Genomic DNA, 20,960 nt, shown 5'->3' on the forward strand with positions numbered 1-20,960 from the left:
TAACTTAGGACTTTACACATAGTAGGTACTCAAGAAATAGTTGTTACCAGACTGATTTGGAAACAGATCATAAGCAATCTGGGTCAAGTAGGGGAAGAGTAGCCTTGAAAAAGTGATTGAAAACCTGTGGAAAAGCATTTGCACGCCCAGCTCTCCATCACCCTTCCTGGGATTCTGGCTTTCTGTACACTAAGTAGCAGGCTGCAGGACTGTGGGTGTTGCCATTTGCAGGGATTTGGATCAAGCTCTCTTGCCCCACTTGGCTTCTGAGAGTAGTGTCAACACAGGTACAACGCTAAGTCAGCATAGTATAAGAAAATATAGAAGTTGCTCCTGGTAACAAGGGCTCTTATTATGGCATTATATTAATAAACAGTTTAATTCTCTTGTGACTGGGTGAGATGATTATTTCCCCCTTCCTGTTTTTCATTCATCTTATAGGAGGCTTTTAATTATCATACTATTTCCCAATCATCATCTTGGCACATTCTGCCTTATATTACAGTTATTTGTATATGTAATTTTTTTTAAATCTCCCCTACTAGATAGCAGGTTCCATGAGGAATGAAGGCCATGTTTTCATCACTTTTCAATGTCCCTTAACATACAGCATAGTGTGTTAGGCACAGTAAGCACCAAATAAATTGAACTGAATTTAATTAATTGGACTGGAAAGATCACCGCTAAATTTGTGAATTTGCTTTAAGCAGATATACCATCCTTTCCCTTTTTGCTCTTTTTTTGAATACTCAGAAATGCATCTCTCAGGTCTTTTTCCCTCAATGGTTCAATCTGTTCATCAGTGGCACAGAGCTGAACAGGCTAAATTTGGCAGCAGGGACCCAGGACACTGACAGGAGGAAATGGGAAGCCATTTTGATGCTAAAGGAAAAGGAGGATAGACAGTTTAGGTGCTGCTCTGGCTGAGCCAATGTGACAAGCTGAATTACAGCTAGAGAAAAGGATCCTTGCTTTTCCAGAGCCTCCAACCTGACAATAAGAAGGAGGACCTCTCCTGTGCAACTCCAACAACTAGGGTCACTCTGTCACTGCCCACCCATGTTCTCTGTTTTCCTACAAGCCAAGGAATTGAAGTGGTCCCAGGGAAAAGCTGCTTGTAGATCCCAGAGGTCTGCCCCCAGTTCCCAACCTTTGGTGGAAAATGTTCCCCAATCTTTCCCCCTCTGTCTGTTTGCTGCTGAGTATTGATAGATGGTGAAATGCAAATGAAATGTGATCTCATTGTAAAACTGGACAACAGCTGTAGGCAATGGTCTTTGCTTCCACTATTCTGAGTTGACCTTTGACACTACCCAATTTCAATAGATATTTCAAATGGTGATGATACAGAGCAAAGAAAGCAGAACCAGTAGAACAATATACATTGACTATAGTTACATAAAGATAGTAAGAATAGCAACAAATGCATGTTACAAAGTGAAAAGAAGATGAGAAAAAGTATCATAAAAGCTTGGATTGTATGGGTACTTCCACATTAAGATGAATAAACCAGTATTTTAGGGCAGGGTTAATGATTAGTAAATAACAAGTGTATAGACACTAATGCAATCATTCATGTTCTTGAGCTGTTTGTTTTTTGCTGTGGTTGGATTTTTTTGAGTTTCATCTTACATGCTCATTTTTCTTATTTTATTTTCTTATGCTCTGTTGAAATATTGGTACTTGTTAACGGAAATGAAAATAAAATTTGTATTTTTATAAAAACTGTAGGTGGGAGCATTACAAAGTGTGATCCACCATAATCAAAAGAGCCAGTCTGCTAATAAGAAGTCAAATACTGAGTTCCCTTATATCAAGAACTTCCAAAGGACAAGGTGTTTTTTATGTTCTGTTATTTCGACTTTCACTGGGAGTGGAAGCACTACAGCTTATCAGAAGGGAGTTTGCCTCTAGCCAAAATCCAAATACCACTACAATATGCAGCAAAATGAAGAATGCTCACAATATTAGGAGTGGTACAATATTAAGTAGATTAAAATAACTCATGGGAAATGAACACATGTCCCTATCTTTGTCTTCATAAAAATAATGCTCATAGCACTGATTTGCAAAGCAGCCCAGCAATGGCAGGCTTACAATTTCAATAACGACCATTCATTACTTCCAGTTGTCTAAGAAATTTGAGTTGTTAGGAAATAGATACATACTTGGACAGCTGAACAATCAAAAATAATGTTCCATCACAGGCAATTAGCTCCCACACAGAAAAGCACAGGAGCATAAATGACCAGATTCAGAGTGAATCCCAAAGCTATCTCTAGCTTCACTGTGACTCCAGCCTGTTTGATTTAAAGAAAATGGTACAGAGATAATGCCTTCCATTTCAACCTGTCATCTCCTGGTAGCCTATGTGAGTTTTCAGGGTGTTGTTTTATTACTGATTGGCATTTTCCCTACACTGCATTTATAACCATTTGATTGGTTTTGCAGGATTTCAGTTAACATCTATTTCCAAGCCATTTCTCCAACATTCTATCAAATATTTCATGGTTTTTAGGGTGCTTTTTCATATCTTCCCCTGAGTTTTCTGTCTTAGATTTTAATCTAAGGTGACACAGAAGAAAATTGGTGCTAGAAGATTTCAAAACAATTTTAATTTAACATCAAAATACTGACTGTCACTAAATGCTACAGGTAGAGCTCATGACCCTGCTAGATGTGTTGTGTTAATTAAGTTGCTTTTAGCATCCTAAATGTATACACTATGTCCCCATATTCATGCTACTATTTATTGTATCTGTACGATTCTATAGACCACAAATATGAAGCTACTTCACACGACATATTTCTCCCAATGAAGCACCTTCACTGGTGCTTTTCTCAGACCATGGAATGAAGAGAAAATGTTTACAGATAGCTATAACATCTTTTCATTTAGCAATTTCCCCCATGTAGCTAGATCTACAGAGCTGAGGTTACATAATCACCTATTTAATACTCCAAACCAGCTGCATTTAGAGTAATCAGATTTGGGGTACAATGTGCTGGTGTGGAGTTCCAGACTGTGAAATAAAAAACGGACACTTCGCTAAGCTAATGCACTGATGAGAAAAGGCTTGGGATCTAGCTGGGTGCAGAAAAGGAACACTTTCCAGCTGACTGCTTTGCTCACACTGGATGAGACAAGATTTAAAGTACAGCTTGAAAAAAGGATGCTAGTATCCAATAAGCTATATTGTTCTACACACATACATGCAGCCCTGATCTGAACCCTTTTTGCCCATGAACTCTAACTCCTCCAGCTCACTCACTGGACTACACTGCATCCTGCCTCAGGGTGGGCTTCTTCTCAACATACCTAGTCCTAGCAGATTGTACTCAGTCTTTTTCCTTCTTCCTCCACCTCCTCTCTGCCCCAAGCTTCCTTCACTTCCCCTACAGATCTTATTTGTGCTCTGGCTGCCCTACTACTTGTTCTGTCCCTATCAGAAGGATGGACCCAAGCGCTCTTCTCTCAGCTAAGCCCTATTCTCTCAGTTTTCCAGCACGAACACCAAGCACCCCCTCCCTCGGTCCCACTTCCTCCCACACACCCCAATTGAATCCAGAGTTCCATCTTCCCTGGATGAAGATGATTGCACCTACTCACGCCCCTAATCCCTGATAACTGCACCCCTTCCCCCACCAGGGGCTGAGAATTCACCCAGCCAGGAGCCCCGTCTTCTATCCTTTCCATCCAGCTACCCCCTCACAAGTCACTCCACCTTCTGGAGCCTTGGCTTCCTCTTCTATTAAATGGGTATAATACTACTCACAGGATCTACCACCCAGTACTGGTTGTGAGGAAGCAGCTTTGTAAAACTAAGACACTGGAGAAACGGGAGCTATTTCCTGCTGTTGTTCTGTCACGACCCCCTGCCCACAGAGATCTTGCTCCCTCCCCAACCTTCCCAAGCCTTCTCCAGACCCATTAACCCAAAGCATCCTCGTTGGACAAGCCCACGACGTTCCCCCCCAGGAGAGGGGGCCGGGGCCGGGCCTCTGCCGCTGCAGTCCGGGGCGGCTGCGAGGGAGGGTTCGGACCCCCCTGGCCCGGGCTGCCTTACCTGGCCGTATCGGCTGTGGGGCCGGGGCCGGGGCCGGGGCCGGGGCCAGGGCCGGGGCCCGGAGGCTGCTGGGCTGTGGCCGCACGCGCAGCTCCGGCTGAGGGGAGCTGTCCGCTTCCTGGTGCTGAAGGCGCCTTCCCCGCCGCGGGGCCGGGGCCGGGGCCGGGGCTGGGGCTGGGGCCACCCGCCGCCGGCAGCCCGTCCCCGGCTCCCCCCTCCAGGCTGGCCTCATTGCCCATGGCGGGGCGCGGACAGCGGGGTCGGAGCGGTGGAGAGGGGCCCGGAGGGGAGGGGAAGGGGAGGGAAGGGCAGGGAGGGGGGGCCGGGCCGGCGGCTCCCGGACTTGCTGCTCACACGCTCAGCGCTGCGCCGCCGCCGCCATCTCCCAGCTCCACCAGCGGCGCCAGGCGCGGCGCATGCGCGGCCCGCCCCTCCTGGGCCAGGTCCCGCCCCTTGCTCTGCACACACCCCTCGGGCGCCTCGGAGCCGCGCGTGATGCTGCTGTTGCTGTTCTTGCTGCTGGGGGGCTGCTCCGCGGCCTCCCGCCCCTGTGCCCGCCTGCGCCTCCCTCTACCGGGACGTGCGGGGTCTCGGGAGAAGCGCATCGGCGGGGAGCGTGAGGACGGGGACTGTAGAGTTGCCCCCCCCTGAGGCGCCCCGGGGACCCTCGAGAGGAAGGAGCTTACTGTAGAGCTCCCTTGAGCCGGCGCCTATGCCCCACCCTCCCCTGAGTCAGGAGGGAGGCCTGGGGGATGGGGCGACCGGGCTGGACGCGGGGGAGCAAGCAGAGTGACCAGGACACCCCGGAAAGGGAGAGGAGAGCGGTCCACTCCTTCAGCACTTACAGGCGGGGCGTCCCGCCCTAGGTAGCGCAAGGTTTAGATTAACAATGTCACTACTAGGTCTGTATCCCAAAGAGGGGAAAGGACCCCCATGTACAAATATACTTATAGCAGCTCTCTTTGTGGTGGCCAAGAGCTGGAAATGGAGGGGATGCCCATCCATGGGGGAATGGCAGAACAAGTTGTGGTAAAGGAATGTAATGGAATACTATTGTGCTATAAGAAATGAGCAGGCAGACTTCAGAGAAACCTGCAAAGACTTACAGGAACTGATGTTGAGTGAAATGGACAGAACCAGAACATTGTGTACAGTTACAGCAGCATTGTGTGATGATCACCTATGATAGACTTAGCTCTTCCCGGCAATATTAGTGATCCAAGACAATCCCAGAGGCCTCATGACAGAAAGTGCTATCTACAGTCAGAGAAAGACCTATGGAGTCTGAATGCAGGTCAAACACTATTTTTCACTTTTTTGTTGTTGTTTGTCTTTTTGGGAGGCTTATCCCTTTCATTCTGTTTTCTTTCACAACATTTTATTATGGAAACAATTAATATGGAAATAAGATTGCACATGTATAACTTATATCAGATTGTGGTCTTGGGAGGAGGGATAGAAGGGAGGGAGGGAGAAAAAATTTAGAAATCAAAATCTTATAAAAAAATAATGTTAAAATGATCTGTATATGTAATTGGAAAAAAATAAAATACTATTTACAAAATTTTTAAAAATATTGTCAGACTTGGGAGAAACTTTAGAAAACATCCAATCCTTTCTTTTTAGAGAAATTGAAGGGAGGAGTGGGGGAGAGACTTGCTTTAAGTCACATGAAATTAGTGAGAGAACGGGGATCTCAATGGGAAAAGGGCAATAATTCTGCCCCAAGTTCAGCAACAATTAGATTTCTGTTCAGACCCTCTGCTTTCATAGGCAGCCTTTGACCCAGCTGCAGTCCACATCCTGATTGTGATGGCATTCAGGAGCTCAGCCTGCTCCAGATATGGACTTTCTCAGTTGTTCTGACATCCTCCATCCAATTATCAAGGACATGATAACTAGAAGAAATCAAGCCACACATAAAGATTAAGAAACATTGAGACCAAAAAGAAACCCATGTTGACTTCTGACTCATCTTTTTCTTTAATTTTCTTGGGAATTTTTGGAAGAGTTTAGGATAAGGAACTAAGCATATTTCCTGCCTGAGACAAACTGCCCCTGAAACAGAGGGGGATTAGAGTTCAAAGCTCCAAATAGCCTATTTCATGGTGACAATTATTATCAAAGACACTGCCAATGCTTCCTTTTGGAAGGCTAGCAGACCCTGCAGTGGAGAAGGGGAGGATATGTGGAGCAAGGGCTGAGTCACAGGATGTAATTCATAGATGAAAAAGCTTGAAAACATTGTGCTAGAAACATGGGGAATGGCAGGAGGGTGGAAGATTATGTCTTTTGGGGTGGCTAGGTGTCACAATGAATAGAGCACCGGCCCTGGAGTCAGAAGGACCAGAGTTCAAATCTGGCCTCAGACTCTTAACACAAAAACTAGCTGTGTGACCTTGGGCAAGTCACTTGACCCCGATTGCCCTGCCTTCCCCCCTGCAAAAAAAAAAAGAGTATGTCTTTGAAAAGTGGTGGCAAAGGTTGTGAAGCCATTACATTTTGCAGGAAAGCGGGGGAAGTCAGAATATTGGCCAGTCAGGGGATGTGATCCTTGCCTGGGAAGACTGCAGTCAACTAATCATACCAAGCACTCACATCTCTTCACAGTGAAGTCCTTTAGTAAAGTCCTCCAGTGCCTCATCATGGCAGCAAAGTGGCACTGGGTTGTTGGAAGTTATAGCAGTGAAGCATAAATTTTGGAAGATCTACCAAGCCAGAAGGGTTTCAGGTACATGCCCAGTGATGGATTCTGTGTCTGTCATTTGAGGACCATGCTGGATAACTGTGTGTGAAGGCTCCTCACCAGAAGGTTGGCCACCAGATGGTGAATTTCTTTTTGACCACAGCATCTCATGAAGACCATTTACTAAGGAATGGTATTTTATCATTCTCTTTAGAGTAATAAAATCAGGGATATTAGGAGACCAGAGAAGCAAACTAAAACTCATTTAAACTCAAGCCAGTGGGCAACAGCTGTTAAGCATTGCTATTGCATATGAAAAGCCCTGGTGTCTCCTCAGAGCCCAGCTCTGAACCACAGGGGAGTTGGGAGCCATTAGGAGGACTCCTTTTATAGCCTGAGTTGCCTGGACTGCAGATACTGTGGGGAGGATCCTGTCCTTCCTGTGAAACTCCCCCCTTCCCAAGGCTTCCCAGGGGGGTTAGTGCCAATGATACCTTTCAGCACCATCATACTTTGCAGAAACTTCCATTCAAACTTTCTTCAGAATCATCTGTTCTTTGTCTTCTGGTGATGGGTTTATGACAAGCAGAGATGCAATAGTTCTCCAGAGGAGAAGTTGGTTTTTTTTTTTGGAGGGGGAAGGTAGGGCAATTGGGGTTAAGTGACTTCCCCAAGGTCACATGGCTAGTTTTTTGTGTTAAGTGTGAGGCCTGATTTGAACTCAGGTCCTCCTGACTCCAGGGCTGGTGCTCTATTCACTGCACCATCTAGTCACCCTAAGAGTAGGAGTTGTGTGTGTGTGTGTGTGTGTGTGTGTGTGTGTGTGTGTGTGTGTGTGTGCTGTGCTCTTTGCCAGCCAGGTGAAGTTTATATTACCCTTTTCAGAGAAAAAAGATGGTTTTAAATGCAGAAAGATAAAATGTGTAGTATTACAAAGGAAACCAATTATATTGAAATATAGTTATCATTTTTTTTAAGTTCACAGATTAAGACCCCCTTGCCTAATTCCAGATCCTCAATGGCATTCTAAGTAATGGTTTTATAGAACAAGGTCAATTTGGATCCATTTTATAAGTCTGTGCATTTTTCCCAGTGCTTAGAAATGGATTAGATGAGACATTATTAGTGTTACCTTGATCAGAAGTGGCAATCCACCTTTCAAAATTGTTCCCAAATGTCTCCCTGGACTATAGTGACATTAGAAGTATAACTTGTCAGAGCTAAATTAGTCATATTAGGAATGGGCCAGGTCCCTCCATGACTCTTCTTCCTGCTTTGCTCCACTGTCTTTTCTACTGGAGGAAATAAGGAAGCCTAGTGGATAGAGTGCTAGATCTGGAGTCAGGAAGACCCTAATTACAATCCTACCTCAGGTACTTGCAAGCTGTGTTACCCTGAGAAACTTACATAACTTCTCTCAGACTCAATTCCCTCATCAGTAAAATGGGGATAATAATAGTACCTATCTTAAGAGTGTTGTTGTGGGGATGAAACAGGATAATATATGCAAAGCACTTTGCAAATTTCAAGTGGTTTTTTTTGTTCAGTCATTTCTGTCATATCTGACTTTTCTTGGCAAAGATACTGGAGTGGTTTACCATTTCCTTCTCCAACTCATTTTACAGATGAGGAAACTAAGATAAACAGGGTTAAGTGACTTGCCCAAGGTCACACAGCTAATAAGTCTCTGAGGCACATTTAAACTCAGACCTTTCTGACTCCAGGCTTGGCACTCTATCTACTGCACCACTGAGCTTCCAGAAAAAAATTCAAATATTATATATTGTTGTTCAGTTGAGTCCAACTTTTCATGGCCCTGTGAACCACAGCATGCCAGTACTATCCATGGGATTTTCCTGGCACAGATAATGAAGTGCTTTGCCATTTCCTTCTCTACTGGACTAAGGCAAACAGAGTTTAAGTGACTTGCCCAGGTTCACACAGTAAGTGTCTGAGGCCAGATTGGAACTTAGATCTTCCTGACTCCAGGCCCAGCATCCATCCATTGAGCCACCTGACTGCCTCTATAAGTATGTAGCTGTTAGCTCTTATTGCCTTTTGCTGGCTTTGTACCAGAGGAGAGAAGAGTAAGAAAAGGAAACTCAAAATTCTTACTCTCGAGTGACTATCTTATCCATGGGTCTTGCATCAGTCAAGTTGCTTCACTAATCGGTTTGGACACTCTGGGATTACTTAGCAGTAGTCTGCTTCTTTGGTAAAAAAATAATTGCAGTGTTTTCTCCTTTGCCATATAGTGTTTGAAATCAGTTACATGAATGTTTGGTTACTGTATTTGCAATTGTTTACAGTCAATTAGCACTTTGAGTGGAAGTTGCCATAAAGACTAGAAATCAATACTTAATTTGCATACTCAATACCTAATTTGCATACTTGATGTTACATTTGAGATAATTCCAGTAAGGACTTCTTTATAAGGAGGGGGGTAATTGATGAGAAATAATCAGGTGACTTCTGTACCAAACCGAATATGCAGGTATGCACATTCTAGCTAAGTAACTTGAGTTCAATTCAATATTTAATAAATGTCTACTGGCTATAAGGTCCTATGTACCAGGGCCCAGCTCACTTCTGCTTTTGACTCAGCATTTATATGACAGTAAGTGTCACTGTTAGTTAGGAGTGGGGAAGTTCTATTTTCCTCTGGCACATCAGAAAATGTGGCTTTCCCTAGGATTAGAGAAAGAAGTCTGTAACTCCTATGGGGACAATTAATTCTGAAGCACAGAACTGGTCTGGGGAGCTATCCCTTAGAGGGAAAGAATGCCATGCACTTAGCCAGTACACACACACACACACACACACACACACACACACACGCTCGCACGCACTCGTTCTCAAACATGCACATTCACTTAGGTGTAGGTGCCATGGTGACAAGTTCTATAAGAGCCAAGGGGTGGAAAGCTATTCAGAAGAGTTTCAAGTTTGGGTTCAAGGCATAGTTTATTATTAGTTACTTTTCTATTCTCCTCCCCAACTCTCTTCTAATCCCATCTCCTTCAAGAAGCCTTCCCAGCTCTTCTCCAGTCTGCCAATTCATTATATCACAGATATTACTGTGCTGAAGCCTTCATAAAGCATGATTTCCTAATGTGATACCATTTCTACTGTTATCTTGAACTATTCTTTTAATCTTTTTCTTGTTTAACTTTTCCTGTATTAATTCTGTATCCTCGATGAGACTAAGCTCCAAGAAGGTGGTATCATTGCTATCTCCCCATACCTTAACTAAACATGGGACTTTGCCAATTATTGGTTCTCAGTAATGTTTTTATACTTGGTATGACTTGATTGGTTGATCAGAGGGATTTATTTTAAAGTCAAATGCCAAATCAAGTTCTCAACTGGATCCTGTTGCAGCAAGGAAATCCTTCTATTTCTCTCTAATTGATTCCCTATTTCACTCCCCGCAAAAGCTATTTCAAACCTTCTCTTCTCCTTCTAAAATCTCTCATATGTCCTCCTTCCCAAGTCTTTCTGTTTCTTTCTGTGTCTGTCTTTCTTTCTCCCTGACCCCCCCCCTTGCCTATTACTTTGTGTAAAGATTGAGGACATTCAACCTGAGCTGCCTCTTCTTTCTTTCCCTTCATCTCAAAATCCCTTTGACATTATTCCCCAATTCTTTCCTCCTTTTTCTCACTTTCTGACAAAGACATAGACTTTTTCTTTGCCAACCTTTCTATATCTGTACTTGATCCCATTCCCTCCCATCTTCTCTATAACATTGCCACCTCAAAGATCTCTCTCTCCCTCTCTCTCCCTCTCTCCCTCTCTCTCTCTCTGTCTCTCTGTCTCTCTCTGTCTCTCTGTCTCTCTGTCTCTCTCTGTCTCTGTCTTTGTCTCTCTCTGTCTCTCTCTCTCTCTCTGTCTCTCTGTGTCTCTCTGTCTGTCTCTCTCTCTGTGTCTCTCTGTCTCTCTCTCTGTCTCTCTCTCTCTGTCTCTGTCTCTCTCTCTCTCTCTCTCTCTCTCTCTCTCTCTCTCTCTCTCTCTCTCTCTCTCTCTCTCTCTGTCTCTCTCTCTCTCTCTCTCTCCCTCTACCCCTTTTCCTTTTCCTTTCTTGGGTTTTTTTCCCTGCTGCCTTCTGCTATGCCCAAGTCTCTCCCATCCTTCAGAAACCTTTACTAGATGCTACCACATATTCAAACTATTGTCCTTAATCTCTCCTCCCTTTTCCAGCCACCCTCCTATGCTATCTAAACTTGCTGCATCCACTGACTCTCCTCTGACTCACTTCTCAACCCTTTGCAGTATGGCTTCCAACCTCATCACTCAGTTGAACTGACTCTCTCCAAAGTTACCAATAATCTCTTAATTTGCAAATACATTCATCTTTCCTCGGTCCTTATCCTTATTAATCTACTGTACTTAACACTGTTGACCACCCTCTCCTCCTTAATACTCTCCTCTCTAGGTTTCCATAACACTACTCTCTCCTGGTTCTCTTCCTACCTGTCTGATCACTCCTCAGCCTCCTTTGATAGCTCCTTATCCAGATCACACCCCTAACTGGGTGTACCCCAAGGCTCTGTTGTAGGCCCTATTCTCTTTTGTCACGACAGTCTCCCTCTTAGTAACTGTATTAGCAAGCACCCTAGCACACCCAGGATGGCCTGATAGCACAGCTACACAGAGTCCCATCCAGGGAATCAAAAGGTCCTTCTCATAAATGAACCCCCAAAATAAAATACTAACCTCCCAGTATATATATTTTTCAACTAATAGACTCCGAGCCAGAAGGCATCACAAACCTCATGACTCAGTGCCTAATTAGCTTAGTACCAAAAGATGTGAAAGCCTTCCTACAAGCAAGCCTCCCCTAAGCAAGCTTCCCTTTAGGAAAGTTCCTCCCCCAGTGGCCTTTATGTAACTCAGGATGTATCACAACTGGGCCGGAGCTCAAAGCAGTAAGACATCCATGATTGAACACATGTGATCACATAGGCCTATTAACGGATGGGGAAGATCTTCATAGTCCATTAACATTACAGTAACTTCATCAACTCCTGTGGGTTGGGCACATGACTCACAGATATGTATATCCAGCCCTAGCCTCTCCCCTGAACTTCAGTCTCACATCATCAATTGTCTATTGGAGGGGTGGCCAGGTAGCACAGTGAGTAAGAGCACCAGCTCCAGTGTCAGGATGACCTGGGGATCAAATCCGGGCTCAGATACTTAGCACCCACCCAGAAACACCTGGCCATGTAACCTTGAGCAAGTTACTTAACCCCGATTGCTTTAAAAAAAAAAAAAAAGAAATTGTTCTCCTAGGGGCGGCCAGGTGGCTCAGCGAGTAAGAGCACCGGCTCCAGTGTCGGGATGACCTGGATCAAATCCCGGGCTCAGACACTCAGCACCACACCCAGAAATAACTGGCCGTGTAACCTTGAGCAAGTTACTTAACCCCGATTGCTTAAAAAAAAAAAAAGAACATTTGGGGCGGCCAGGTGGCTCAGCGAGTAAGAGCACCAGCTCCAGTGTTGGGACGACCTGGAGATCAAATCCCAGGCTCAGACACTCAGCACCACACCCAGAAATAACTGGCCGTGTAACCTTGAGCAAGTTACTTAACCCCGATTGCTTAAAAAATAATAATAATAAATTGTCTATTGGACATTTCAAACTGGATGTCCCAGAGACACCTCAAACTCAGTATGTCTAGTATTGAATTCATTATCTTTTCAACCAAACGATCTTTTCTCAACATCACTATTACTGTCAAAGAAACCGTCATCCTTCCAATCTCCCAGGTTTGTAATCTTGGCATTACTTTCTAATCCTCACTCTCCATCACCCCACCTGTCCAACCTGTGATCAAATCTTACTATTTCTCCCTCTACAATATCTCTCCCATCTGACCCCTTCTTTCTACTCACACAACAGCCACTTTAGTTCAGGCCCATTCCTAAACTACTTACTGGTTTGTTGCAATAGCTTGATTTCCTGACTAGTCTCATATTATTCCAATCCATCCAACACACTGCTGTCAAAGTGATTTTCCTTAAACACAGATCTTGTCACTACCTGATTCAGTCAACTCCAGTGGTTCCCTATTACCGCTAGGATAAAATCTAAAATCTTCTATTTAGCTAATCTGACCCCAAACTATATTTCTAGTCTCACTGAACATTACTTCCCTTCCCACACTCTGCTCTTCAACCTTCTATCTGTTCCTCACATACAATACTCCGTCCCCTGTCTATAACTTTGCTCTGGTTGTCTCTTGGGAAGAATTTCCTCTTTACCTTCATATCATAGGATCTCTCTTTAAGGCACAGCTTGAGCACAACCTTCTACATGAAGCATTTCCTGATCTTTGCAACTGCTAATATCTTCCCTCCTTAATTTCTTTGTCTTTGGCTATTTCGTATTTATTTGTATTTTTTCTCTTTACTTCATATTTATTCTGTATATACATATATACCCTCTTCTTTTGTCTTCCCAACAGAATACAAGTTCCTTGCTAAAAGAGATTTCTTCATGTATAGCGTTTGTAACCTCAGCCTCTCATACAGTGCTGGTACATTTGTTCAGTCATTCTCAGTACTGTTGGATTCTTCGTGACCCCATGGAGTTTTCTTAGCTGAGATACTGGAGTGGCTTGCCATCTCCTTCTACAGTTCGTTTTACAGATAAAGAACCTGAGGCAAACAGGATTAAGTGACTTGCCCAGGGTCACACAGCTAGTGAACATCTGAAGCCAGATTTGAACTCAAGAAAATGGGTCTTCCTGACTCCAGGCTTAGTTCTCTATCCACTGCGCCACCTAGTGATGAATTTAATCATCTCCAAAGTGAGAATCCCTGGAATCTGTAGGAGAGGCTCTGATACAGTGAGTAAAGTCTTAGGCTGAATGAACAGTGCCCAGAACAAGGGAGAGGTGATAGTCCCTCCATCCTCTTCCCTGGTCACTCCACATCTAGAGAGTGGTGGTCATTTCCAGGAGTCACATGCATTTATAGGTAGCCAGAAAGGAACCACTAGATAATGAGAAATGAAGGCTAGTGAGAGAGAAGAGATGAGAGTGGGGGCGATCTGCTAGAAATGATGGGAGGGGATATGATCGAGGGCATGTGTAAGAGGGGTAGTAGCCTTTGGAAGGGGGGAAAAACCACCTCTTGATCTGAGTCTGGAATAAAGAAGGAAATGGTAGGGGATGATGTCAAGGGGTTGTGAAATGGGGAAGGAGGGAAAAGATTGTTCTGGGGCAATGACCTCCATTTTCAATAAAGTATGAGGCAAGCACCTCAGCTGTGAGGGTGGGAAGGAGCACTGAGGGAGGTTTGAGAGAAGAGAAGATTTGGAACAGCCATTGTGGAAAATGGATTGGGAATCAATTATGAGTGAGTAAAAGGATTGTCTTAACCTTAGGGAAGTCACTTAACCCCAATTTCCTTGGCATCCCCCCTCCAAAACAAAACAAAACAAAAAACAAACAAATAAAAGAATTGTCTTGCTGCACGAGGGGCCCAGTCTAAATGAAATAATATACAGGCATACCTTGGAGTTGTTACAGGTTTGGTTTTAGACCACCACAATAAAGCAATTATCACAATAAAGCAAGTCATACTGATATTTTGGTTTCCCAGTGCATATAAAATGTATTTATGTTTACACTTCTCTGTAGTCTATTAAGTGTATAATAGTACTATGTCTAAAAAAATGTACATACTTTAATTTAAAATAATTTATTGCTAAAAAAAATGATAACCATCATATGAGCCATCAGCAAGTCTTAATCTTTTTGCTAGTGGAGGGTCTTGCCTCAATGTTGATGGCTGCTGACTGAGCCATGTGGGGCATGCTAAAGGTTGGGATGGCAGTGGCAATTTCTCAAAATAAGACAACAATGAAGTTTGCTCCATCAATTGACTCATCCTTTCATAAAAGATTTCTCTGTAGAATGCCATGTTGTTTGATAGCATTTTACCCACAAGAGAACTTCTTTCAGATGTGGAGTCAATCCTCTCAAACCCTGCTACTGCTTTATCAACTAAGTTTATGTAATATTCTTCAATACTGTTGTGTCTCAGAGAACAGAGAGGCCTAAGAAGAGGGAGAGAGATAGGGGAACATCTGGTCAGTGGAGCAGTCAGAATATACTCAACATTTATCCAGTAAGTTCCCCCTCATATGGGCATGATTTGTGGAGCCCTGAAACAATGACAATAGTAACATCAAAGATTTGATCACAGATCACCACAACAGATATAAGACTACCCAGAGAATTACCAAAATGTGACAGAGACACAATGTGAGCATATGCTGCTGGGAAAATGCTACTGGTAGACTTGCTCAATGCAGGGCTCCCACAGATCTTCAATTTGTAAAAAAAAAAATACAGAATCTGCAAAGTGCAATAAAGTAAAACTCAATAAAATGAGGTATGCCTGTACATTTGTAACAGAACCAGAACGATCTTTCTCTTGAAGACTAACAAGTAGTAAAGGGGATGTGCCCTGAGTCATTGGAAGGTGAATCTATAGCCACACCAGTGAAAGAAGGGACCCTTGAAGTGCTGAAATATGGCCTGACTGGTATTATTTATATTAAGTGAGACTCACCTGCTTTTTCTTAAAGCATCTAATAGGGAGCTTGAGGCATCAGCATCTGTTACCACATTCGGGTTGGGCCAATTACTCTGCTAAAATAGTAAATAGATAACAAGGTGTCTAGGCAGAGGACAGATTTTTCTCTTTGTAGGCCAGGCTATTAATGGGCTGCCTGAGCTTACACAGGGCTAGTAGTGCCCAGGACTTATTCTTCTTTGATTACAAATGAGCAAGTCTTGAAGTGTCACCGACATCACAGATGCCGTCATCTGACTATAGCTTAACAGCCACCCAGCCAGGGTAGAGCTGAGGGACAGCATGGGGAGGGGGAGAATTCTATGATTCTTTTTCAGCCTGATTTGCCCTAATTGTTCATTTGATGGTGACATTTTCTTTTTGATTAGGCCTGGCATACAGGAGTCATTTTGAAAAAAGAAAAAAAAATCAGAGACCCAAAACTACAAAATTTTTCATGTTCTTTTCCTTCTCATGTTTGCTTGTTTGATGCTTGTGTTCCTTCCTGGAAATCAAGAGAAAAGAGGGACTCAAGGAGGTCATTTGTATAGGAAAATGCCTGTCAGAACAGTCCATCTACTACAATTTCTTTAAGAAAAGCAACTGTGAGTCGGGGATAAAAAAGCAGAAATGAATAGAGGGTTATGGGATAGGAAAGAGATATGTGTGCATGTAGGTCAGTAAGTTTGTCAAGTGACAGGCAACCAACTCCTTCAGTGAAATGTCAGGTCATAGCAGAGACCCTGAAAGGGTCCTGCTTTCAGGCATTCAGGAATGGGAGCTGGGATGCATCATTAATTCATATTTGGAAGTGTCCTCACTGTACCATACTCAGTCCCTGGCCTCTCAGAGCTGACACATTACACTCAGCAGAGTACCTTAATTGGTTGGGGTTTTTTAAAGTTAGTATACATTGCATCTCAAGGAAATGGTAAGGAGAAGGAAGGAAGGAATGAAGGTAGAATTCATTCCACTGGGGCCTCTCTGAAGATCATAACAATCATAATCTTACAATGTCCCATATTCTTCTTGTATTGATAGCTTTCAATATCAACCTGTGAATATAATTTATCTATTTTTTTGGAGGGGAGAAGGCAAGGCAATTGGGGTTAAGTGAATTTGTCTATTTTTTAATTGATTTGCTTGAATCCTTAGTAAATTCTTTTGAGAGATTTGAATGCCAGCTCATTCCCTACTTTCTTTATGATACCCATGAGTTCACTAAGCTGCTCAAACCACTTGGAAAGAGTTCCAGGCAAAGCTGGAAAGAGACAGCTCTTTGAAAACTATTGGATAGAAAAAATATCAATGTAGTGAAGCTCATCTTCATCACTACCACCACCACCCCTTCCTACCCATCTTAGGGCTCCTGCTGCTTCCAAAAACCACTCATCTTATGGAACCTAGGGCCTCTCCAATTCATGAGGAAGTCTCCAATTACAGCCATATTTATCATGGGATAGGTACTTATTAATCTAAGACTAGGAAAAAACAAGCACAGAAAAAGTCAACTCAAACCCAGGTTCAGACTTGCCAAGACAAGATGCCAGATGCACACAGCTGCTGTAAGGTCAGGGTGAGAGACAGCCAGTTGCCCTTCTCTGGGCCCTCTACTGGGAAGCAGATAGAAACAGTCCTGACATCAGTCAGCAAGGAAGAGAGAGGCAGAAGGACTGATTGTCCCCTTTTGTATGTCTACCAAATCATTAGTCACTCTGGCTCCACCATCATCATCTCAAAGTTTCAGACCTTTAGCCCCAAGTTATATATGTCCAAGGCAAACCCTAGACCTCCAACGTGATTGACTAGAACCAGGAATGGCAACTCTGAGCACACTCCATGGAATCTTCTCTATAGGCAAATTGTATCATGCTATACTTGGATCCAATTTGCCTATCCCTGGAGGTATAGTCAGTCTCTTATTGCTCAGGTCTCAAAGGCCAGGCACCAAATAGGCTATGGCCACTGACTGAAAAACTTCATGGTCAGGGCGGCTAGGTAGCACAGCGAGTAAGAGCACCGGCTCCAGTGTTGGGATGACCTGGAGATCGAATCCTGGGCTCAGACACTCAGCACCATACCCAGAAATAACTGGCCGTGTAACCTTGAGCAAGTTACTTAACCCCGATTGCTTAAAAAAAAAAAAAGAAAAAAAAACTTCATGGTCCATTGGAAGCTGTAGTTGTCAGAGTACTCCTAGAGATTTTGGAAATACCTGGTTGATTCTTTCAAATATCGCCCATTTGCTGACACAGTTCATTCTATTCTTGTGGAATTGCCTTATTGGGCCAATGCTAATTAGTTGAGTAAATTTCTAGGGATGAGTCCTGGCCAATCTAGTTGGGGAAGGGGGTAGAGCATACAGAAAGGAAAGTGAATAGGTGGGGATCTCTTACTGGCCAAATTGAATTATAATCCAGGACCCAGAACTGCAGTAATAACTCTCTCTTTGTTCACATGAATTGGGGTTTGTAGCAGCAAGCACCCCAGCATCCCCAGGGTGGCTGCCAACACAGGTTCTTAGACCTGCTTTTCTAAAGGAAAACAAATCAAAATGGGTTAACAGGCTTACTTTAATCAATCAAACATATATTATTTACCTAGTTCAGGGGGAAAAGGTCAGCACCCCAAACATCAGAGTATACAGAGGTTACAAGCATAAGTTACAAGAACATTTCAGCAGACAGGCTTCCAAACTGTCCAACCATTACATCCATACCAAATCACAGTTACCAGAGAGGGAAGCATCAATATCTGGGTTTTCAAAACTGGGGGGCTCTAAATGGCTGCCCAGAGTCTCATCTGGTCAAGTTACACAACACTTCTCAAAGTGAGCCCCAAAGCAAAGCCTCACATCAGGGATTAAATAGCCTTCTCCTGGGTCAGAGAATGTAACCACACTCTTGACCCACTGCCCAATCACACAGCATCAAGATGTGGGCATTCCTGAAAACCAAGCCTCCTGCCACAGGCTCCATGTGACCACATTCAGCCTATTAGGGGGTAGAGTATATTTTCAAATCAAGGAAGGTTCTCAGAGTCTCTTAAGCCTATCAAAGGGCCTAGGGGCAGGGAACATCTTTAAATTTGCATTTTCATTACAGGGTTAATTTTGGAAGGTTTCTCAATATTATCTCTGGCTCTTGCAGAATTCAGTTCATGTCTATATCACTTTTAAAAAGTCCTTAGAGTCCATGCAAGCATGAAGGTTAACAAAATATCAAATATATGGAAAGCTTCATTTAAGCCAACAAAAACTACAAACAACATACCCAACTATAAATAACCAAATCAACTCTCCTTACCTTTCTGATGGGTCTGATCTCTTAGGGATCTATACAATCTTCCCAATTTAACCTTCTTGAAATACCCTAAATGGGGCCCTCCACAAGGAGAAGGCACCCAGAAAGGGAGTAAACTGCCCTATTCCAAACCTGCACGGTCCACATATCTCACAGAACCAGTGAAGGGCAAGAGTCAGATTTGCTCTTTCTTATAGAGGCTCTGTATCTTACTTGCTCCTAATATCTAGGCCCTGCTTGGCATGGGACCTAATTTCACTTGGTCCAGGAATTCTTCAACTTGTTTATCTTTATCTGAGGTTGATTTCTTGATGCACATGCTTCTAGTGCCAGTGAAAGGCAAAGTCTGGGTTTTTTTCTCCAAATTTTGGCTCTCCCCTATGCTGCTTTTTGACTATGGTCTATGGTTGGTATAAGAAATTCCTCCCTTTGGTCTTCTTCATTGGGCACCAGTTCTTTGATGCACAAAGTTAACAGGTAAGGAGCATGGAAGCATAAGTCTCCTGCCAAAGAATTGAGTCAAAATCTGTATATGGTTCCTTTCCTATGTATCTATAACCCTTTTCCAAAATCAAGCCCCAGAATTTAGCTCAGGTATATCAATTATCAGTCATTAATCAATCATCAGTTTAGTGTCATTGAAGCAATAAGTATCCAGGACAAAAGGTCCACAGAGTTAACTTTTAAGTTGTTCAGAACTAACCTTATCAACGGAATTTCACACCTGGTTAAATGACTGATAGTGATACTCAAAAAGGTTGCCTAGTTTCTCCTGGGTACCTACTACAGAATATTTGAATGTTACTACTACTACAAATAATACTAGCTAACATTTATATAATGCTTACTATGTGCCAAGAACTGTGTAAGTGCTTTATAATTATCTCATTTGATCCTCAGAACAACTCTGAGAGGTAAGTGCTATTATTATCCCCATTTTACAGATGAGGAAACTGAGGCAAACAGAGTGATTTACCCAGGATCACACAGCTAGTAACATTTGAACTCAGGTCTTCCTGACTCTAGGTTAGGCACTCTATCTGCTACAACACCTAGCTGCCCTGTTACTAGTATAACAAAAAGTAAAATGTATGTTATAAGTTAGTTATGTTAATACATGTAAATGTTTAATTTACTTATTATATTTCATTCTTACTTATCATGCACATGCAATGTTATACACAATCAAGAATATTATAAAGATCATTCATTACTGGGAAAGCTAGGTGGCGCAGTGAATAGAGCAGTGGCTCTGGAGTCAGGAGGACCTGAGTTCAAATCCTACCTCAGACACTTAACACTTACTAGCTGTGTGACCTTGGGCAAGTCACTTCACCCCAATTGCCCTGCCCTCCCCCCTCCAAAAAGAAAGAAAAAAAGATCATTCATTACTTTCTATGTCAGAAACCCTTGAGTTCACTGTACTGAATAAATACTATTATATTAGAAATACATCAGTCACTATCAATTTTATATAGCATACAATTTGACATAAGCCTGGCATTCTAACAATATTGAATTAAGGACTGCAGCCTGGATATACCTCATATTCTCCCTTTTCTGTCTACAACTACCATCTTATATGTCTATTCCTAGCTATACAAAATCTTTATAAGGGTCATCTATACAGGAACTGAGGACATCCTCAATAAATATATTAGTAGGGAATAATCAGGCTTTCACAAGCAACATTCAACACTGGACCACATATTTATCATTTTACAATTGATTGAAAGATGTCAGAAACATAAGCTACAATTGTATTTACTGTTTGTTGATGTTAAAAAGCATTTGATTCAATAGAGCAAAACAACACTTTAAAAGCTCTTTTCTAACAAGGTATCATGAATTCATACATCAAAAGCATTCAAGTTTCCATGAAAGATAACAACACAAATAATACTGTTCAATGATCTTTTGATAAAAAAAAAACATCAAGTTAGGCATAAAACAGAAAGATATATGCACACCTAAAGTGTTCTAAACTGTGACGGAGGAGATCTAGCTAAGAGTGAATGTTGAAGAGGCTCTCTCTGGATGGTAAGGTCTTATAGGTGTTTTTGTTTGAGGATGGCATTGTGCTGGCTCCATCAAACTCCGGAACACTGCAGAGCTTCCTAAAAGAGATCTGTAACCACCCACAATAGTTTGGCCTCATCATCCAACCAGAAAGAACAAACAGATAGTGGATTATGAATGAAGCCCAGATTATGACATGTATTTGGATGGACAACCTATAAAATTTATCTGTCAATATATATATATATATCTAGGACAGATAATATAGGTGAATGAAGAGTTGGGCTCAGAGCTCAAT

The 20,960-nt window shown here is 42.8% G+C and overlaps 1 protein-coding gene across 1 annotated transcript in view; it reads right to left on the reverse strand.

Annotated features, from left to right (window-relative positions):
* Positions 1 to 4,163, reverse strand: part of BSN (bassoon presynaptic cytomatrix protein) — a 239,918-nt gene extending 235,755 nt beyond the window's left edge. The window contains exon 1 of the mRNA XM_069095712.1: positions 4,068 to 4,163. The gene's annotated coding sequence lies outside the window, so the exon portion shown is untranslated. The remainder of the gene's footprint in view (positions 1 to 4,067) is intronic.
* Positions 4,164 to 20,960: the final 16,797 nt, after the last annotated feature.

Source organism: Petaurus breviceps, unplaced genomic scaffold (assembly GCF_028583685.1).
Source record: "Petaurus breviceps papuanus isolate PSGF00001 unplaced genomic scaffold, PetGlider_PUasm1.0 227, whole genome shotgun sequence".
NCBI classification, from domain to species: Eukaryota; Metazoa; Chordata; class Mammalia; order Diprotodontia; family Petauridae; genus Petaurus; species Petaurus breviceps.